Source organism: Neopsephotus bourkii, unplaced genomic scaffold (genome assembly GCF_033783945.1).
Source record: "Neopsephotus bourkii isolate Nb327-2 ecotype Australia unplaced genomic scaffold, CSIRO-AGI_Nbou_v1 NB_479, whole genome shotgun sequence".
NCBI classification, from domain to species: domain Eukaryota; kingdom Metazoa; phylum Chordata; class Aves; order Psittaciformes; family Psittacidae; genus Neopsephotus; species Neopsephotus bourkii.
In genome coordinates, this window is record NW_026900980.1 from 1,434,212 (window position 1) to 1,442,535 (window position 8,324).

The 8,324-nt window shown below is 39.2% G+C and overlaps 1 long non-coding RNA gene across 1 annotated transcript; it reads right to left on the reverse strand.

Moving 5' to 3' along the window:
- Positions 1-2,073: 2,073 nt before the first annotated feature.
- LOC133210562 (uncharacterized) lies at positions 2,074-5,331 on the reverse strand. Its single transcript, XR_009724964.1, has 3 exons — positions 4,141-5,331; positions 3,615-3,989; positions 2,074-3,286 (listed from the first exon to the last, which is right to left on the reverse strand). It is a non-coding gene; the product is annotated as an uncharacterized LOC133210562 (long non-coding RNA).
- Between the last annotated feature and the right edge of the window lie 2,993 nt (positions 5,332-8,324).

The window sequence follows — 8,324 nt, forward strand, 5'->3', positions numbered from 1 at the left end:
TGGAAGAGAGCATTTCATAGTTTAAACATTTCAGTCAAGAGCACAGAAGTACACTTTATAGTATGCATTCGACTATTGTCAGAGCCTTCATCCTTGGTCCAATGAACCTCCTGACATCCTACTGACGTGCTCAGACTACGACCTGCACAGACGTCATGGGAAGCTGACAGAGTGCTGTTTGTGTATAGCTCATCATGGCAAGCACCAGGGGGATCCAGACTGTCCCTCTCCCTCACCATCCCTCTTGCAGCAGGGCAGGCTCCCTGCTGATATCTGTCCTTAAGACATCAGGTTTTTCAGGCACGGTATAGGCTGGAAGACATCAGCCTGAGACAGGAAGGTCAGCTATTTCAATGACTCATTAATTAGAGCTTTAACTTCAACATAAGGACAGGCCTAACTGTACTTGGCAGCACAAATGAGGCAGTGATTCATGGGACTATGTGCATCTGAGCCAAAGAGCCAACAGGCATCAGGGAACAGAGTACAGAGTGCAACCGCTCACTAAATGGAAAGCTCAGCTTCGCTCATCTCACAGTAGGTGCCAAAAGAGTTCAGTTGAAACACAGCCCAGTTGTGCCTAATTGTCTTACTTGGCTATAAACTGAGTTTAGCATGACTAGCTTAGATGGCAAGTGCTGCCTCTGAAGTTAAGCAAGACAAAAGCCATTGCTAGTTGCAGAGCTCAAGGATCTTGATAGCTGATCTTATGCTTAAGACAGTACTGCTTGATTCAAGCCTGTGTGCCTTCCTCTTCTCTACAGCTGTGCATAGTTACATTATTTATGTGAAGGAGATCCTTATATCTACCTGAGTTCTCATAAACCTGTAAACTAACTTCCTGGGATGCATCCAAACTACTCTAGTTACCTTTCATGATAAAAACCAACCAAAGACAAAACTGGGTGGATATTCTGATCTCAGAGACTCAAGATGAATGCTTTAACAGCTATTGGAAATGTTAAAAGCAAAATGGACAAGGAGGATCTTTCAGTTGTAAGAGCAAACCCATGATTTTGCAGTTCTTCACATTGCACAAATAAAAACCCAAAAGTATCAAAGACCCTACAGGCTGATATAGTGATGTCTTCCAAATATCTAAGCTGAATAAAGTGTTATCCAAAAGAATTCACTCATGAATGCTTACCAGCGAATAAACTGCAATTTACCTTGTTACATTGTATAAGTGTTTCTTTGCATAAGCTGCCACTTAAGATGGCTATTTATTACTCCTTCCTTTTATGTATCTTGCTCTTTAACAGCCAGTGATATTTTAAGTTCACTTCACCTTTAAAGCATCGGTCTAATGCTAATATATTCCTGTCGCACTGCTGCAGTCAATACTGCAGTGTATATTTTAATAAGAAAACCCATTCATTAAATACCCCACCACCCTTTAAATGATTTCTGCTACTAAGCATGCTTTCCCCTTATGATTTTTATTTATGATGCTTTGCTTCCACTGCAACTTCTTGAGCAGTTTCCAGAGCTTTGTGGAAACCTGAAACAAATGTGTATTCCGTATCCCTGCTGGTGGAGGACCTCTAACATTGCCATGTAATGCTCAAAGCAGAAAGTCCTGCCAGTGTTTCGTTTTCCATGTCTGGTTTCTGGAGAATTCGACAATAGTACAAACAGTATGAGGGGGTAGGAATTCTTTTATTCATTCCAAACTCAATCCATGCGCCACTTTTCATCGTGATCCAATTAATTCAACTGCTTAAAATTCGGTATATATTTAAACATGATTGCTGCAAAGGGATGACTTTGACTATTGCCTCTATACTGCTGTATCATTCTTCACACACTTGTAAAGTCTTTTAATATATTTTTGCAAATATTTTCTAAGATACAAGACAATAACAGGTTTCTTATGATGGCATAAAAATCTTTAAAGAAAAGACAGTGAAAAAGAGGATTCAGTCACAAACATTTCGGTTCCTAAGTTATAAAGGCATTAAAGAAAATATGTTGCTTGTTTTAAAGATTATTCAGGAAACTCTTCTTTCCCAAAGCAACTTTTTTTTTAATAAAATGACTTCCAAGTACTGATTTTAGGTGAGCCATAAAGCATGCAATGTATTCATGAATATACCTTATCATTTCAGCAGTAGGTTACGCTTCCATAGCTAGTTTTAAAAGCAGCAGTTCCCAAAGTCATAATTCTTTTTTATTCTGCATTTATGTCTATAAATAGGACTTGCTGCTCTGCTTCTTTATAATTATTGGAGCTGCTCCCAGACACCTGAAAATAGTAATCTATAACTCTAACTTGCTGTAGGTCTTAAAAGTACGATGATGAGTATATTTAAACTGACGTATTAGTGAGATGCTGATGTTGAAAAATATTAATATAGGCCATAATTAAAATACATTCAAGCACAGTGGCTTTTAGATGCATAAATCTTCTTTGCTTCTAGTAGAAATGTGTGGGTTTATGGGTCATAATTACCACTAATGCTATTAGCTACAGCAGAGTAGAACAACATACTGAGAGTTCATGCAAGGTCATAAGTGACTCTATTTAAGCTGAAGAAAGCAAGGATTAAATAGCATCTCTTTGAAGAAGGAGCACAGTATGATCCCATACACTCACATTCTGGAGTTCTACAAAAAGTTGCATTTTTAATCACCTATTAGCAAATTAAAAGTCCCTATTCATGCCGTAAAGCCCAGTAGAAAAGAGTAAGTGGTTTGCTACTGAAGACAGTTCAGTTCAACAATCAATATTGACTAATCTTATCCATTTATTAAAAGAAGCTTTCTAAACATGTCACAAAAAGGGTGTAGTCTTTAAAAAATGAGTATGTCAGGGGTTGTATTCTTATAACAGAAAGCAATGGTAACATCTGCTAGTCTTTATTGCTGGCTATATCCTGTTTCCCAGGAGAGTTTGGAAAAGTTAAAGACATTGGCAACACCTCTACTTCTCTGTGTATGAGGAGAGGAGGAGGGTAGCCTGGAATAAACAAGTCTGAAGTTCCAGAAGAGGAAAAAAATAAGAGTTGTTCTTCATCTAAAAGTCTATTGCAATCTGTCATCACAGAATGAGACTTCCAAAAGATTTATTTCAGCCTTTCAAAATGTCAGTGATCTCTCTTTCCTGGAGACTCTGCCTAAGGTTTCCCTCCATGCAGCCAAGAACACTTGCAGCCTTGGCAGTCTTGTTCAAGTCCTCTTGGGCTGCCATTTAAGACTTTCTGTTTTGGAGAAGGGTTATATCTTGAATGCTCAAGGTTGGCTCTACACCATGTGGCAGCCTTCTTCATCAAGGCTCCATGGGCTCCTGGGGTGAAATAAGAGGAAACATTTTAATGCTGCAAAGTATACATAATCCAATAGAAAATAATTAAATTGGAACATTTTTAATCAGCTTTAATTGCAATAAATCCCTAGCACACATCACAGCAAGACCACCAAGCTAATTTTATTAAACCTTTTGGTATTTCTGGGTGAAATGTGCTGTTACAGAGTTATACTAATTGAATCTTGGACAAAAGGTCTTGGTACCACTACAGAAACATCCAGAAGAACATGTAATTCTTTTGTACTAGAGATGTTTTAACCAGGCTATTACCTGATCTTGTCTGCTTTTATTACTGAACTGAACCCACCTTTGAAAATAGAGAATAGTGACACCTGAGACCTATTAGGAAGCCAGGTTGTCCCCAAAACAAAGGGAATTCAGCCCTCCTTCTGAGCATTGGGCCCAGCATGATCAGAGGATCTGTTTCTTCACTTTCAGTCACATCCCCAGTTAATCTTCACACCTCTCACACTTGTAGAGGCTCCATGATTTTGAGGAAATGCTAATTTGTTCACTCTTCATAATTGCTTTGATCCTGAGGAGCTTCATTCACAGCGATCCCCTTCTCCTACAAAAAGTTCAACAGTGAAACCTGAAAACATACTTTGTCATTCAGGACTCTTTTGTTGGAGGATGCATGTGTGGAAGCGGTAAAAATAGGCAAGTAGGAGATGGTGCTGCTCTAAAAGAATAGATATGGAAAGACAGATGAGAGCAAATATCTACAGCATCAGATTCTGTCAGTATTGCTGCTCACACTGTTTTCCCTTCCCTTCAGCTCAAACCAGTTGCTCTCTGCCCTTTTCGCCCTACCTGTAAGCAATCTGAAATACTTTGCTGTAAAAGGCATCTCAGGACTTCTTTGAAAGTATCCTAGGAAACAGCAGGATAGCCCACAGTGCATGAAAACTTCCTTTTCTTGGATGAGAGACAGAGTCACAGCAATGGTAGAAAACAGAGGAACTCATTGGCTATGGCAGAATTCCACTTGTGTTGGAGAATTGAAAGAAAACTGATAAAATAGACACTTCAAGTAATTATTATTAGGAAACGAAGAATCACAGCACATAAATGTGGGAATGAGACTTAACTGCACCCCCACATGCTCTGCAGAGGTGCTCAGTACCATGCATGTCTCCTGAAGATGTTTCAAATAACTCTTCAATTAAAATAATAATTTGGATGTAGAAAGATCAGGCAAGAAGAAATGCTGCAAAGGAAGGTAAACCAGGAAAACCAGGTATCAGACTAGGTTATTAGCTGTACAGAGAGAAAGAACCATTTCTTCATATTAAATTGGGTTGGTTTCCTGCTCCCAGCTTAGGGGGTCATGCAGCACTATGGAGAGACAGAAAATTAAACAGCAGATGCAATGCATGTTTTAAGCCTGGTTCTTCCAGACCTATCTGAAAACACAGAGTTTAAGAATAGTCCTCTGTATCGATTTTGAGTCTTTGGCTGCAGGCTTATTTAGCCTCTGGGAAAACAAAAAGATTGCATTAAATATAATTAAACAAAGTATTGCAGAGAAAGTACTGCAGCAAGGTCCTGATCCAGAGCTAATGATAAACTAATTAAATTAAACCAATTAAAGTTGTAAACAATACTCATAATCTGATTATTGCATTTTAAACCTGAAAGAGAAGACTGCATTTTGTGGAAGAGGATATAGCACCAGTATTAAATGCAAGAAGATTCAAGGCAAACTCACCATCTCACCACATTACATCCAAACCTACCACTTCAGAGGCCATGGTACCTGCTAAACCATTTTATTTTAGATAACTTCATACACAACACCCATATTTTCAATACTACCACAACGCAAAATATGACAAAATAGGCCAAGATCCAATGGCCACTGTTTGCAGGCAGCCTGAACACATGGAGATAGTATACATACATAGCCATTTTACCAGTAAGAGAAGAACTGGGTGATCTTGCACCATGTATTAGCATAGGCTACTTCCTCTCCAGACTCAACAGCATGTCAGCCTACAGCCTTGAGAATGACAAAGCCGGGATTTTCCTCATCCCTAATGAGATGAAATTCTCTATTTAGCCACTTTTAGCTGGAACAGGCATACATTTCTGGTCAGCTGTGCACAGAACTCAGTCCACATTATTGATCTTGACTTCAAATTGCAGCTGATTTGTGTTTTGTTTCAGTGGTGGTGTTTGTGGGAGGAACACTTGTGCTGGTTTTGACTGGGATAGAGTTAATTTTCTCCATAGTAGCTGGCATAGAGCTATGTTTTGGACATGTGCTGAAAACAGTGTTGATAACAGCATTGATAACATAGAAATGTTTTCGTTATTGCTGAGCAGTGCTTACACAGGGTCAAGGCCTTTTCTGCGTCTCATTCCACACCACCACCAGGTAGGCTAGGGATGCACAAGGAGTTGTGAGGGAACACAGCCAGCACAGCTGACCCCCATTGACCCAAGGGATATTCCATATCATGAGATATCATGCTCAGTAATAAAAGCTGGGGGAAGAAGGAAGGGGAGACATTTGGAGTATGGCATTTGTCTCCCTGAGTCACAGCTACACGTGTTGGAGCCCTGCTTTCCTGGGGATGCCTGGACATCTGCCTGCAATGGGAAGTGATGAATAAATTACTTGTTTTGCTTTGCTTGTGTGTGCAGCTTTTGCTTTACCTCTTCAATTGTCTTTGTCTCAGCACATGAGTTTTCTGATTTTTACCTTTCCAATTCTCTTCCCTATCCTACCAGGGGGATTGAGCAAGCAGCTGTGTGGGCCTTGTGGGGAAAGCAGCAGCAAAAGTCATATTCCCAGCTGGGCCTCAGCCAATGAAAAAGTGAGCGAAGAGTTGGTACTTACTCTGTACAATATTGCATTCACGTGTCACCACAGCATGTTGGCATTTAATAACAAATTCGCTATTTAATAACAAGTAAATTGCTATTGTAGCAGCTAGTATTTCTAATTTTGTCACAGAAGGATGTTTGTGATGCCATTTGCCTAGTTTAACAAGGCTGTGAGATTAAACAGGTGACTTGAACATGAAAGCATCATCAGCCAGCTACTGAAAAAGTCAAAATTTTACTACATAAAGGCTAGACTAGCAGTCTGTCATGCTATTAACAGCAAGAAAAAATTAGATGCTACCATTTAACTATGAGGTAATTGCTCTTCTCAGTTAAACTTTAAATAAAAGCTGATGACGATAGTTATACTTTGCAAACGTCTAAGTGGGAGGTTTTGCTTGCGAGCAAGTTATCAGTAGCAGAACCATATTTCAAGTGAAACTGAGTACCGGAGAAAAAAGTTTAAAAGGAAATAATCAGGAAACCAACACAGTTGCTTATTGTACATTTTATCACAGTGCAAGTTTCAATATTGAACAAAAATAAACTGCAACGTGGGCAAATTCCTAAATTCAACTGTGTTCAAATTATATCAGTAGCAGATGTATCCCTGGCCAAAATACTGGAAGACAGATTTCAGTCTGCTCCTCCTATTCTCCAGCTAATACTTTCTTTAACAAAATGAAACAAGGACTGTTGCAAGGTAGAAGGAAGTTATGCAGGGGTGGGGAAGTTTTTTTGGGATAGTTCAACTCAATGATCACCCAAGGAAATTAAGTATGACTAATATTGAATATATATTTTACTATTGCTACAAAAACCATATTTTAATGCAGTATTTGTAAATATTTCTTAAAGTACTAAACTGATATTTTTAAAATGTGCTGATACGACATGACAAAATGTTTTTTGTTTTCTATTGAAACAGTGGCAACAGTAGCTCATTCCAAGGCTTTCCCTGCCCACATAAACCCCCTTTTTTCCCCTATGTGGTAAGCACCATCAATCTTTTCTTCTGCTGCTTAGAGGTAAGGAGTCAAGAAAATGGAATCAAAGACAGAAAAAATTAATACCTCAAGGCTGCAAAAAATGAAGTGCCAGTCTCCAGTGTTTAAATAGTATTGGTATGGTGCATTAAAGCTCAGTGTGTGAGAGAAAGAGGGACTCTAGTCTCCCATTAACTACTTTGTCTCACGTGCTCATACATTGACAAGCAGGAAATTCAGAGAGCAGCCCTGTGGTTTCTGGTATGCCGAGATCATACTGCCTGCAAAGTGGGCTGCTGAGAAACCAGCAACAGCCTCCTGGCTTGCTCTTCCACCTCTATACATCTCAGCATATGGTGGTGATGCTCACATCCCAATTGTGCACTGATTTGAGGCCTGCTCTCATGACTGAGGATTTGGTCTTGGATTGTTATAAGCAAGTGTTTTCCACTGCATGATGGCTTTTATCTGGCAGCAATGAAATAGTAACATTAAGGTTAAAAATTATCTTTAGAACATTTTGTGCTGTAAACTTAATTTAAGGCTGAATAAATTTCACTGGCAAATGAAAACATCACTTAGGAAACGTGTTTAAAATAAGCCACAGTAACAAATCAAGTGCAGCATCTAAAATATGGACAAGTTCAACTCATATATTTTCCTCCACTAAATCCATGTTATTTCTTCTTCCCAGTTTGTCACTTGTATATCTTGGCATCATAGGAAGGCAAACACTTTTGTATTGCCTAGAGTTGCACAGAATCTGGCTGAGTAAAGCAGAAGCTATACAGTTCAAAATTACAACCCCCTGCTTTCTAAGATGAATAGTATGAGACCTCTGCGGGAACATAGGCATTCATTTCTCTGAGATTTATCATAAGCTCTCAGAAACGGCATCTCACACGCAAAGAAAACTTTCACTTACTCCAGAGTGTAACTCTGCTCCCATGTGCAAAATGACATCAAACATTCCTCAGCCTCAGGACCCCAAAACAACCTTTCCATGTACCTCCTAGAAAATGGTCATTTACCTAGGACTGATTCAAGCCACCAAGATCATTCAGATACAGAATGAAATCTGGACCTCTTACATGCCTATGAACCCCAAGATGTTGGCTGTTTCAGCAAGCAGTTTTTCAGTCAAGCCTGTTAGAGGCTAGGCAGCATTTTCCATAAAGGGGAAAAAAAATGTAATTTAA